At 45.5% G+C, this 14391-nt stretch overlaps 1 protein-coding gene and 1 pseudogene across 10 annotated transcripts in view; both read right to left on the reverse strand.

Annotated features, from left to right (window-relative positions):
• Positions 1-14391, reverse strand: part of SLC44A3 (solute carrier family 44 member 3) — a 91405-nt gene that overhangs the window by 22841 nt on the left and 54173 nt on the right. The gene's annotated exons all lie outside the window — the stretch shown is intronic.
• LOC102491989 (Golgi apparatus membrane protein TVP23 homolog B pseudogene) lies at positions 6107-6608 on the reverse strand (annotated as a pseudogene).

The raw sequence follows: 14391 nt of genomic DNA on the forward strand, positions 1-14391 counted from the left end.
CCATGCCACAATCCCTTCTCCTCCGTTCTCCTCTTGGAATTCTGGGCATGCACACACATGCACCTGGCATGAGTTTCAAGTTGCCAGGTCCAGGACTCAAACTGTGGTCAGCCATGTGGGAGTCCAGTGTCTTACCACTATGCTACCTGTGCCCCCATGTTTCTAAGATTTTTTGTTCCTAAAGTATTTTAGATACTTCATATGAATGGAGTCATATAGTATTTGTCCTTTAGTGACGGCTTATCTAATTTAGTATAATGTCCTCAAGGTTCAGCCACGTAACTTATGACAGGATTTCCTTCTTTTTTTTTGGAGAGATTATTGCTGTAGGGCACGTGCGCTCGCCAGACAGACAGCGAGAGACATAGAGACAGAAAGCGAGAAATCACCCTCTAGGGGGGATGGTCACGCCGCAATCCCTTCTCCTCTATTTTCCTCTCGGGATCTTGGGCACGCACACACACGTGCCCGGTGTGAGTTTTAAGCCACCGGGTCCAGGATGCGAACTGCGGTCAACTACGTGGGAGTCCAGCGACATAGCCATTACACTAACTGCTGGTTCCCGTGGATTTCCTTCTTTTTGAAGATAGCAAGACTTAGCCCATTTTGTGCTGCTATAATAGAACACTCAAGACTTGATCATTTATAAACAATTAAAGTTTTCTGGCTGATGGTTCTGGAGTCTAGGAAGCTCAAAGCATGGTGACAGCATCTCATGAGACCCTATGTGCTGCATTATCCCACGGCAGAGGGCGCAAGGGCAAAGAAGTCCATGAGACAGAGTGGAAAGGTGGACGAACTCCTGTGATAACCCATTCCCACAACAAGAGCACAGTCCTCATGGCCTAATCACCTCTTAAAGGTTCCACTTTTGTTTCTTAATTGCCAGAGGGCACATGCACTTGCCAGAGTGAGAGAGAGGACAGAGAGAGAGAGTAAAGAGAGAGGAGAGAAAGAGAGGAAGGAGAGAGAGAGAGGAAAGAGAGAGGAGAGAGAGGAGAGAGAGAGGAGAGAGAGAGAGAGCAACAGAAAAAGAATCAATCCTTTTCCTCCATTTCTCCTTCCTGTCAGGATTTTGGGCAGCATGCATAGGTAGCTGGTGTGTTTCAAGCCACCAGGGTCAGGATTCAAACTGCTGTTGGCCATGTGGGAATTTGTTCCTTTAACTACTGAGCAATGAGTCTCCCCCAGGTTCCACCTCTTAATGCCAGAATGGCAATTGCATTTCAAGCTGAGTTTTGGAGGAAACATTCAAGCCACAACGCTGCACAATATTCCACGGGATGTGTGCATCACGTTTTCTTTATCCAGTCATCTGTGGATAGACACTTGGGTTGCTCCTACCTCTTGGCTATTATAAAAAATGCTGTGATGAACATGAGTGCATATATCTCTTTGGTATCTTGCTTTGAATTCTTTTGGATATATAGGCAGAAGGGAGATTGCTAGATCACATGGTAATTATATTTTTATATTTTAAAAAGGATTATTTATTTAAAAAAGGATTATTTATTTAATTTTGTTTCTCATTATTATTCTTTTAATTTTTTTTAACATTTATTTATCTTTTTTTTTTTTTACTTTTATTTATCTATTTATTCGTTGTGATTTTCAAGCCTCTAGGTCCAAGACTTGAACCACAGTTGGTCATGTAGGAATCCAGCACCTTAATCACCACACCACCTGCTGGCCTGATATTTTTTTAAAAAAATTAATTGCTATTGGTGCATGTGTTCACCAGAGAGAGACACAGAAAGAAAGGAAAGGAAAGTGAGAAAGCACCCCAGGGGGGATGGCCACACTGCAACTTCTTCGCCTCTAGAGACTTTGGGCACACACACGCACATGCCTGGCATGTTTTTCAAGTTGCCAGATCTGAAAATCAAAATGCACAGGTAGCCATGTAGGATCCAGCTGCCTTAACCACCATGCCCCCAGCTGGCTCTATTTTTAATTTTCATTTAATTTTTTGAGAAACCTCCATACTGTGTTCCATGATGGTTAAACCATTTTACATTGCTATCAACGGGGTTCCAACTTACCCACACTTGTTATTTCTTCTCTTTTCATCGTGGTCATCCTGATGGGTATGAGGTGATAGCTCATGGCTTTGAGTTACATTTCTCTAATGACTGGTAATATTGAGTATCTTTTCATGTGCTTATTGGCCATTTCTATAGCTTCAATTGAGAAATATCTCTTCATTCCTGTGTCCTGTTTAAAACTTAGTTTTTTTTTTTTTCTGTTGTTATTTTGTTGTAGAAGTTCCTTATATAGTCTACTTACTAACACCTTATCATGTATGACTTGGAATTATTTTCTCCCATTTCATAGGCTAACTTTCTGCTCTGCGGATTGTTTCCCTTGATAGATAGATATGTCAAAATTTGATGTAACTCCATTTGTCTATTATTAATTTTGTTGCCTGCACTTTGGCCATCATCTCTGAGAAAATACTACCAAATCCAATGTCCTAACACTTTTCTCCTATGTTTTTGTCCTAGGACTTCTATAGTTTTAGATCCTACTTTTAAATCTTTAATCCATTTTGAGTTAGTTTTTATGTGGTATAAGGGTCCAACCTTATTCATTCACATGTGGATATCCAGTTTTCTCAAGATATTTGTTGAGGAGACTGTACTTTCCCCATTGTATAGTCTTGACATCTTCATTGAAAATTATTTGGATATACATTGTAAGGGTTTATTTCTGAGTTCTCTATTCTGCTCTGATGATCTACAGATTTCTAGTGTGTGTGTGTGTGTGTGTTTGTGTGTGTGTGTGTATTTATGCCAGTAACACACTGTTTTACTGATGCTTTGTAATATGACAAATGTTTTCTATCTGATTCTCAAACAGCTGGCCATTGGCTCGGCCATGTTAGCCTCTCTCTACTGGAACATCTGCTCAGAAAGCAGTTTCTCTTGCAGTCAGTTCTAGACGTGGTTAGGGGAGCTTCCACAAGAAAGGGCAACTCTTTGGAGTTAGTAATCTCCCTTCTTTAATGGCCTCTCTGCTACTCTTAGTAGATACTAAATCTGTGTGAAAGCAGCATGAGTCCACACTGGTGATGAAGTAACGTAGGCCTCCTTTTCATCCTTCAATCTGCAGATGCATATGAAGGTCTGCTTTGTCCAAGCTCAAGGCTGGGAACTGGAGACAGAGTCCTAAGCAAGATCAGTAGCCTTGCATTTTTTGGACTTAAATTTTTGTGGTTTTTATTGCTTTGATGGAAGCAAGACATGAGCATGGCAGACACACCCAGAGAGCCCTTCTCCACCGGCACTGAGATGCATCCTGATGAAGTCATCCAGACTCAGCTGTCTCATTCCCTGGGTGAATGCAAAACTAGCAAATGCCCTGTTTACCACACCTCTATGCCAACTGAGGCATTCTGTAAAAGGCAAAAGGAGGGGGAAGATGAAACCACTGGCTCCACTTGTCAAAACTTTCAGGAACTTTCTAGCCCCACCTAAATAAGAAAGCTAACTGAACCCAAATCTCTTCATTGCTTTCTCTCCTGCTTTTCACAAAACTTCTTTCTCGAACAACTGTAGAGGTGAGACACTAAGTGGAAGGAGGACTGTCCAGCTACCCCCATGTATGGATGATGATTTACTTTGCTCTCTGTCTTTGGTTTCTCTTCTCTCATGTATTTTCTCCATTATCTTCCCTCTGCATTCCCTGTTCAAGAAGAACTCTGTGCTCATACACCCAGGTGAGGCTAAGGGGCCAGGTAGGGAGTCAGGACAAGAAGACATCCAGTCTGCAACTCTTACTGGCTTTTGTTTTCCAAAATCTAAAGCTTACATGCCAGTGGAAAAGGGGAAGGAAGGAAATTCTCAACATGAACTGAATGTCCTGGAAGTAGCAGGTGAACATGCAGGTCCTTCTCCACCACCCAGGTAAGAAAATGGGACTCCCTGGGCTGGGGGAGGAAGGAATATTGGCCTATGGATCTGAGCAGAGAGCTAGGTCTGCTTTTATTTTTTAGCAGAGAATAGAAAAGTGGGAGAACTCTCTCATATCCCCTCCTTCGGTCAGATTTTTCCAAGGGGTTCTTGAGACATGGGCTCTTGGTCACCTACCGCTAGCACATCCAGGCAGACAGGACTGTAGGTGACCTTGCAAAGGATTGTCACTTCACAAGACCTGAAGGAGCCATAAAGATGGTGAGATGAATGTCTCAAGGGTCACCTATGTCCACTAATGTTTGGGGCCACCTGAAATCTCATACTGCTCCTGGGAGATCATTCCAAGGCTAACAGAGTACATTATCTGCTAGTCTAGTGGAATGGGAGCTCAAATTCAGAAATTATGTTGAGAGGCATGATAGACCCCCAGGGAGGATGGTCACACCGCAATCCCTTCTCCTCCATTCTCCTCTCAGGATCTTGGGCATGCACGCACACTCGCCCGGTGTGAGTTCTAAGCCACCGGGTCCTGGACGCGAACCGTGGTTGACTACATGGGAGTCCAGCGACATAGCCATTACACTAACTGCTGGTTCCCAAGTCTTTAAAAAAATTTTTTAAAGGTATTTTTGCTCCAGGGCATGTGCACTCACCAGAGAGACAGTAAGAGGCAGGGAGACAGGGAGACCGAAAGTGAGAAATCCCCCCTGAGATGGCCACATAGCAATCCCTTCTCCTCCGTTCTCTTCTCAGGATTTTGGCCATGGACGCAGGCACACCTGGTCTGAGTTTCAAGACAATGAGTCTAGGTCTCAAATCGCAGTTGACCATATGGGAGTCCAGAGCCTTAACCTCTATGCCACCTTCTGGTCCGATAGAGTAGTTCCTGTAAACCTGAATTTAAGGCTGGGCCTCACACCCTTGTGGAAGTCTTTCCAAGGTGATACTGAGGTGGTGGTAGCCTAGAGCATCTTGGATTACAGCTGGAGGCAGAACACGAATTAGTGACTGCTAAATCAAAGTAGCTTTTATTCCCTCATCCTCTGTGACTCATGCCACTTTTCATTTCTTTTCTTTATAGGAGTGCATTCTCTAGTCTCTGGCCAACAGTTGCTTAATTTTCCCAAGTCTCAATGTCTCAGACAAAGACAACTAGAGAATGGCAGCCGAGGATGTGCCCACAGTCAGCACCTTGCTCAGAGGGGAGGCAGGGAGGAGCGGATGTGGGTTTCAGAGGAGGGCAGTCCCAGTACTCAACAATGACTGTTCCCATCAAAGAACCAGATAAAGAGAAAGGGCAAGAAGGAAGCTGTCCCCTATCAGGAAGATTACGTTTGGGGGAGGAGCTATGTAATGGTTCTCAGACTAAATGAATTAGGGACATGGTGAAACTAATCTATGATCTTTATACATCTCTGTCCTTTTTTTTTTTAATGGAAAAAGACAGATTTTATTAATCCAACAATCACTAAACCGCTTCCAAGAAGTTCCAAAGTAAAGTCTGGCTATCCTTTCCATAAAATAAAGAAAAGAGCAGCGATCTCTGGGTATCCCATAAACATAAACTATTAGGATTCCATTTTTATTAATTGGGTCTTGAGTAAATTACTTGTTACAAAGAAAAATAAACACAATTTCAGAAACTAGTTAATACCACTGGCCCAAATGTGGTTTTTCACTTGCCTGCTTATGTATTAGAAATTTCACCATGAAGTACATATTTTAAAATAACAATTATTTCCAACACATAAGGTCAAAGTGTTCACTCTTACCATAGAAGCAAAACTTACTTCTGAAAATAATCTACAAGAAACAATATATAAACACATAGAGCTTTGAGATAAACTAAGAACATCCTCCCATGTTCTATGGATAAAAATGCAAAGGTCTCTAGAACACATGTAAGTGAATTACATGCACTTTGATTAATGTGGGTGACATTAGTATCACATGAGCATGTGCGGACATGTGTACACCATGAAACAAATTGTGAGAATGTTTCTAGTGACACCATACTCTCTAGTCCCACCTGCTAGAAAGAAAACCAAAACTTAATGTTTCCTCTTTATAAATAGTTTTTAAGTGGAAAAACAAATCTGATACTCCTCTTTGCAACATGGACTGAGCTCCAAAAGATTCAGTCAAGAATCTCATAGATTGTTTCCTAATGTGATAAAAAACACGCAAGTTTTCTATTTAGGAATTCTGATCATCTCCAGTATTTTGTCTTAACAACTGCTTTCCAAGATACGAGGTAGCCATACTGGTTAAATTCTTCCTGCTGTCCACTTTACACCTGATGTAGTCATACAGGTTGACACCTCGTAGCACAACGCCCGTGATAACCACCGCCAACCACTTTACTCTGAAGGAGAAGAGAGCACTAAAGGCAAAAACCACCCACAGCACTGGACAGGCAGTAAGTCCTAACCAGAAGATTCTTGACTCAGCCTCTGAAACAGTTTTATTCTCCTGAGGGGATGTCTTCCTGGATTCAAACACCCAATGGCTCTTTCCATCTTCATCAACATGATTCCACCAACGTAGGCCAACCATTAGTCTACCTGTGACGTTCTTCACTGCCCAAAAGTCACATGACAATAACAAGATAATCGTCACCATTCAGGCACTAAAGCTGCTGCTGAGCAGCTCACACAGAAGATAGACTATGACTGCACTGACTCGAAAGAATAAATGGAAAAATGATGCCACTGATGTCTGATTCTGGATTTTTTGGTCTATTAGTTATCTCTTCTTTGGCATCAAACAGTGAAACATCTTCAGTGTCATCATTACTGTCCTGCTGCAACATGGCGGCCCTGCGCCAGCCCCTACACTTCTTCTATTTTAAGGAATTATTCATTCATTCATTCATTCATTCATTCATTCATTCATTTATCCTTTTAATTTGACCAGAGAGAGACAGAGAGAGAGAGAGAGAGAATGGGAAAGTGAGAAAGCAAGCCACCAAGTCCAGGACTCCAACAGTGGTCGGCCATGTGAGAGTGTCCAGCGCCTTAACCATCATGCCACCTGCTGGTCCCCGATCTTTACGTCTCTTAATCTTTTGGTAATATTGACAACTTGGACTGTGAAGTTCTCTCTTCCATGCTGAACCACCTCCCCCAGCCTGGTCCTGGCCTCACTGTCATCCCAGGTGACGGCTCCCAGCCTCAGTTTCCAGGAAAGTGTGGCACCCATCACAGACATTAACCTGCAGATGGGATGAACAGAACAAGAGCGTAGTCTGTGGCTGCCAAATCCCCATATCCAAAGAGTGTTTCTCAGAGCAGTGCTTCCACACATCACCTGCCTCGTTAGTAAGGAGGGAAATGGATTTTGCTGACTCCCAAGGTGGTTTTCGTAGATCAAAATGAAAAACATCGGCAGTCTCCCTCAGTGTATTTCAGGGCATCCAGAACACGCCCTGACGGGAAGGTACGAAGAACACAGAAAGGTGCCTTCGTGCTCTACACAGAGCTCAGACTTGGGAAAGGACTTTTGGAGTTAAGGGCATGGCAGTTTTGAGATCTGCTAACCTTTTAAACCAGTGTGGTTGGAAACCGTCCCAGACACTCTTGCTAGGCAGTGACACAACTGCTCTTGCCTGCTGAAAAAAGGGAGTGAAGAGAAAGATAAGTGCTGGATGCAGGAGAGAGGGTCAGTGGCCCACCTTCTGAGAACTGACGTGCTGTGTTGCTCTGTCTTCTGGTCACAGGATTGGATTCATGTGCTGGCCTTTCCCTCACATCACCCTTCCTACAGAGGGAAAGGGGCATTTTTCTGACCAGCAAGGATTGAAAAAGCAGCTCAAAGAAACTAAACTCCCCCCAGCGAGTGCCTAGAGTAGTGGTTCTGGCTGGGGGCAGGCTGCGGATGAGAAGGGCATATTTGGAAGCGAAGTTCCCCACGGGTGCTGATATACCCTGCCTGAGCAGGCATACTGCACAACCTCCTGAACTCAGCACTAAATTCCCTGGGACACAGCCAGCAGCTCATACACAGTGGGCTGATCGAAATGATGGGAGCAGCAGATGGTGTAACGGTTTCCTTGCTGGACTCTCATGTAGGTGACTGTGGTTCAAGTCCTGGACCCAGCAGCTTAAAACTGATGCCGGGCGCCATGTACGTGAGTGCCCAAAATCCTGAGAGGAGAATGGATGAGAAGAGGTTGCAGCGTGGCCATCTTCCCTGGCCGGGGGAGGGGGAGAAGGGGTGATTTCTCACTTTCTGTCTCTCTGTTTCTCTCTGTCTCTCCTGTGAACGCACACACCCTATAGCATTTGGTTTTGTTCTCTCAAAAACAAGAACCAAAACATGATCATCATGACTATCTAGGCGGTATGTATCACTTCACACCGGCACAAAACCAAAAGAACTGCAAGCATTCTTTCTTTAACTATTTATCCTAATCCTGAGAGATGGGCACTTTGTACCCAACTCTTTTGGCACATAACTTTTACTATTTGGTGAATGAATGAACGAACTAAAGTAACTAGACCTTCCTCTCTCAAAACAAAGCAAAACAAACATTTATGGAGTAGGTACTAAGAGCCAGACGCCAAGCTTTAACAGTGCTGTGTGTTAGCTTATTTAACCTGCTCAACTGCCTGTGAGCTAGGTATTAAGAATTTTGCTTGGGGCCAGCAGGTGGTGTGGTGGTTAAAGGCGCTGGACTCCCATATGGCCAGCAATGGTTCAAGTCCTGGCCCTGGTGGCTTGCTTTTGCACTCTCCTTCTCTCTCTCTCTCTGGTCAAATTAGAAACAAATGATGATAATTAATGAAATAAAATAAATTTTATAAAGTAAAATTTTGCTTAATATACAGAATAGGAGAAGCTGAGAGAGGCTAAGTAACTTGTCCTAGGTCATGCAATAAATGGAGGAGCTATGATTCAAACCCAGACCAGGCTCCATTAAAGCTCACATTCTCAGGGCCAGCAAGTGGTGTGGTGGTTAAGACGCTGAAATTACCACATGGCTGACCACAGTTCGAGTCCCGGACCTGGCAGCTTTCTTTCTCTCTCTCTCTCTCTCTGCTTCTCTGGCAAAACCCATGTGAAAAAATAATAATAATAAATTAAAAATAAATAATTCTAAAAAAAAAAAAAGCTCACATTCTCCCTACTCTGCCACACTACTGAGAAAATGGATACATGGACCCAGAGTCAAAGAGGGGGAAGGAGGGACCAGCAGTTAGCGTAATGGCTATGTTGCTGAACTCCCATGGAGCCGACCGCGGTTTGAGTCCCGGACCCCGTGGCTTACACTCACACCGGGCACGTGTGTGTGCGTGCCCAAGATCCTGAGAGGAGAATGGAGGAGAAGGGATTGTGGTGTGGCTATCCCCCCTGGGGGGTGATTTCTCGCTTTCTATCTCTCTGTCTCTCTCTATCTTTCTGATGAGTGCACGCACCCTATAGCAAACACCTCTCAAAAAAAAAAAAAAAAAAAAAAGAGGGGGAAGAAGAGCAGAAGAGAGAGCTTTCATAAGGTGAAGTTGAGGAGAATAGGGGACACTTGGAGAAGGAAGCTAGGGCTTGGTACCTTTACCAAAAGGTAAGACCCCAATCTTCCCAGGACCTGAATGTCCGTCACCCCTCTGCCTGTATAAGTACTGGCCTGTCTTTTACATTGCCCAAGGGATGGGGGAGATCCACATCGAGTTCTTCTCAAAAGGTAAGCCGGGACAGCTCACTGACATATTTGTCCTCAGTAATGTGGTAAAGCTTGGAAAGGCAGGAGAGAAAATGTGACAGACAGGAAGGGATCAGAAGGAGCTCTGCCCGCTGCGTAACACTAGTTGAGGCATGAAACCTCCGGACCCCCAGATTCTGCTACAATGAGGGGATAATGTTCCACGATCTCTACATTTCTGGAGTTCTGAGTTCTTACCCAGTGGAGGGAGTACCCTGTGGGCTGGTGAGACCTGGGTTTGGATCCTGCCATAGGGTAATGCTGACTCTTCTGGTTTCATATTCCCACGAGCAGGGACCTCCTTCGGGGTACTACCTTTCACTCATTCCTGGGGGGGGGAGGCAGACTGAGGAACAGGGGAGTCTGGAGAGAGTCTGTGAGCACAGCTTGGCTCAGCCTCTTCCTTAGTATCTTTGGGCTTTTCCTGTTATGGAGGACACACCTTCTCAGAGCCAGTGGGAGGTTCATCTCGTCTGGACCAGGGAGAAAGTGGGCTGGTCTTTCTGATTCGGGTGAAACATTAACAAGTTCCTGTGGTGCATTTTCCAACTAGCTGATTTGGTATTCAAGGTGACTTTTTTTTGTTTGTTTTTTAGATTTTTTTAATAGGGCAAGTGCTCTCACCAGAGAGAAATACAGAGAGAAAATAAAAAATCTCCACTGCCCCATATGGGGATGACCATGCCCCAATCCCTTCTCTCCCATTCTCCTCTTGAGATATTGAGCACACACACACAGCAGCCAGCATGATTTTCAAGCCATCAGGTCTGGGACGTGAACCTCGGTCAGCCATATGAGAATCCAGCACCTTAACCACCACACCACCTGCTGGCCCCAAGGTGTTATTTTTAATCTTCATCTACTTGACTCTGCATTTGTTCCTTGTTCAGAACTTGGAAAAGGAAGAAGAAACAACTTATCAGGCCCTCAAAACCTTAGCAGTCTGCTGTTCCTTGCCTCCTTCTAACCCGGGGCAGGCTGCTATGTAGCCTCTCTAAACCTAACTCTTCCCATATGTTAAGAGCTAGCAACGGTCCATGCCTCACAGGATGTGAGCATGTAGGCAGTGACTACACAGAAAGGAGCCCAGTCCTGGTACACAGTGAGTGCTCCATCAATGGTAGGTGTTCAGATCTTGAGTTGAGCACATCTGAGGAAGTCAGAGTAATTACTGCTGACACTCAGCTGCCTCTCAGGAAAGTTTCCCAGTTGTCTGAATGCCCTTGTAGAACTTTCTCTCCCTTCCCAATAGTGAAGCAATCCTTCATTCAAAAAAACAGTCACAGCTTTGTCCAATGAAAGAATTTCAAGTCCGGAAGGATTCAGAATCCATTCTAAGATGGCAGCCACTCCCTGGGCCTTACCCTAAAGGACTGAGAGGGTGCCAAGGCCCACTTGGAAAAGAGGGCTTTAGGGCCTCCCCCTCCTGAGCCCTGACCCTTGTAACATTCCTCCAGCAGGTGGGAGCTGGGCTCCAGAAAGCCTGTTCCCAGCAAAGCCACACAAAGCCACAGCCACATGCCCAGCAGCTTCTGAGCCATGCAGCAGGAAATATGAGGATTCAGTTTGTTTTTTTCCCAGACATTCTGGGGCCTCTACAAAATAGGTGCTTCAATTCCTTACTATCTAAAGCCAGGGCGGTAGCATTTGCCATGAAACAGCTGGCTGTGTGGATTACCACTGTCTATAAATGAGCCTAATGCAAACTATCATATGGGCACACATGCGAGTTTCTTCCTAAAACATGCACACACGAGGCACCCCGTAGAGCTCTGGCCATCAGCTGGCTGCCTCAGAATAGCTCTCAGCCAGTCAGCGGGGGTGGTGGGATTCAGACAGGCCACTGTCACTGAGAGAACGGCTGTTCAATGCTCTGTGACGAGGCCACCTATTATGGCGATGCCAGCTACTGAAAGAACTGTTCCTTCTTGAGAACCTTTATGTCGTTTTCATAATCTAGTTAGAGAGATTGCACAAAATTCATTACTTTTTTTTTTTTTCCCCTGAGATGCACAGGCTGCTTTGCTGAGAGGAGAGAAGGGGAGTCACTGGAGATCCGCCAGCTGGCATGGGATGAACCAAAACCTGACATGGAAAAGTCACCGAGTGCTTTTGCTATTGATGGGCTGTGAGAAAGAGGATCATTGAGACAGCTAACTGCAAGGAAAGGAGGAGGAGAGAAGGCTTTGAGAGGTTACAAAGTCGAGTCCACCACAGAGGCACAAAAGACAGAGTCTGACATTATATTCGCTGAAAAAAAAAAAAAAGTCCTGGCAGGCAGGGCAGGTTGGGGAGGGGGCACGATGAGGTAGGGATGGAGGATGTGTGTACATTTCCCAAGAAGCAGGTTTTCCTCTGCACTGAACCCAACGATATTACCTGGGACCTTTCTGATCAGTGTATTTGTTAGTCAAGGAGACCGGAAGCCACTCACATTTCTGATCAAATGCCAAGAGGCAATATTCTGTACATGTGTTTAGTAACTTTCATCTTGACTGATGCCAAGGGAAAGCAGGCCACACACTTTACAGATGCATTGGGCAGACACGATGCACCTTTTCTCCTCTCCAAGGAGAGACGGCAGAGATCCCCCAGGCCCCTAGCTATTCTGCATTGACCCCAGGCAGAGGTGGGACGTGAACTGCATTGGACGTGACAGTGCTGTCTCACTGTTGGGAATGACTGAGGTGATGCACGTGCTGCCAGAGCTCATCACTACTTATTTCCATCCCTGTGTGGGGTCAGTACTGGGATGAATGCTGCCGGGGGGTACAGACTGGCAGCTCCTCTGTGTCCACTCCCATACTCAGGCCAGTCTACAGGATTCTGGAGGCTCCAGATCAGGGCGACGTAAGACATCACTGATCTTCGTGATTCCAGAGTAAGTGCTTGCCACAGATAAATACATGAAGAAATGGCCCTGTCATTCTCAAACACAGCATGAAAACAATAGTCCCCGTCCACATGAAGCATCTCTTTAAGGAAGCAAGATGGCGCCTGCCTGCCTGAGCCACGAGACAGCTGAGAATCTGGATGAGGAAGAGCACTGGACAGCGCAGCAAGGACCTGATCTTGGGGGGTCATTTAACCCAACCCCCTCAATGCAGGAGCTCAGCAAGGCCAAGTGGCTCACCCAAGTTCTGCAAAGAAGAGGCCGAGACAAACTGGCCGCACCTGAGGAGTTACCTTTACCTGGAGGTTTTCCAGGAGACTGGGATGGAAACGGCGGTTTCCAAACTTTCTGACACCTGCCCACACCTCACTGCTATGCTCACTCCCAGTTCTGCTGGAAGGGAACACTTACAAGGACAAAAATCTAACGAACTAAACGGGAGCCAAATAATAAATCAAATGTTAATTACAACATGATTGACAGCATGTGAACAACATTGTCGACCGCAGACACTGAGGGTAGATAAGTGTCCTCCCAATTTGCCAAATCCCAACTCTGCATGAACTGACTTCGCAGGGTTGCCAGGTTTAGCCTATGAGCTGAATAAAGAATGCGGTCCTCGGGAAACAGTAAAACGCCAAGATGGGTTCATATGAAAACACAGTTTGTGAGCTTTAACCCTCTCTCTTTTACTGGTCGGTGAATAGCTTCCTTGTTGTACACAAAAATGAAAACCCAAGGACTCCTGCTGTTTGTTGACATGTTGACAAAAGGATTTCTGGAATGTTCAGGTCAGTTTGGAACCATCAGAAGTCCGATGGGCCCCAGTGGGCTTTGCACCTAGAGGAATACTGATCTGAAACACAGGTGCCTGTGTGCGCACAATGTACGAGTGATGTGCATTGAGGGGGGCATTTCCATGAGGAATTATGTATGGACATATCATAAGAAACAACAAAAGGCACATCATTATTAATATTATTAAGTGAGTGTGCAAAAGGAAGAGCATTTCTTTTTTTTTTCTTTTTTTTCGGGAGAGATTTTTGCTATAGGGCACATGTGCTTGCTAGAAAGATAGAGAGAGACAGAGAGATAGAAAGTGAGAAATCACCCCCTCAGAGGGGATGGCCACATCACAATCCCTTCTCCTCCATTCTCCTCTCGGGATCCTGGGCACGCACACACACGCACCTGGTGTGAGTGTAAGTTGCCGGGGCCGGGACTCGAATTGCAGTCAACTACATATGAGTTCAGTGACATAGCCATTATGCTAACTGCCGGTCCCAGGAAGAGCATTTCTGATAGGGTCTCGCTCCATGTTGAGATCCTCCTACCCCAGTCTCCTAGCTTGCTAGCACCACGGGCACCCTGCTATGCCTGACTTGTTAAAGAATCGAACTCGGCCTTTTGTGCAACTTCAGTCACTGTGCAGCAGTGCCCTCACACTTGCACCAGCACAGCTGGGCCTGTACACCACTTCCACTGAGTGGTTAGTCTGCACAGTCCCTCAGGAAGACCTCTCCACCATGTCCCTGCCAAGTACTGGGAGGTAGGGTCTGCAGGCCTGAAAAGTTCTGAGAAGAGCCAAACTCTCAAAAGCTTTGACCACTTACTTGCATGAGTATAGGCGGTGGGGCCAGATCCTCAGATCTGTAACTGTCTGATTCATAGTTTACCACCTTCACTACCCTATTTGTTTTGTCCTCCAGAAAAATCTGGAGCATAACATGACTTGCTCTGCCACCAAACCAACTGCCAGGACTCTGGCTTAGAAAGGTGTTGAAGCGCCGGGCGCGTGTGCGTGCGTGCCCAAGATCCCGAGAGGAGAATGGAGGAGAAGGGATTGCGGCGTGACCATCTCCCCGGGGGGTGATTTCTCGCTTTCT

Source organism: Tupaia chinensis, unplaced genomic scaffold, assembly GCF_000334495.1.
Source record: "Tupaia chinensis unplaced genomic scaffold, TupChi_1.0 Scaffold144016_1, whole genome shotgun sequence".
Taxonomy (NCBI): domain Eukaryota; kingdom Metazoa; phylum Chordata; class Mammalia; order Scandentia; family Tupaiidae; genus Tupaia; species Tupaia belangeri.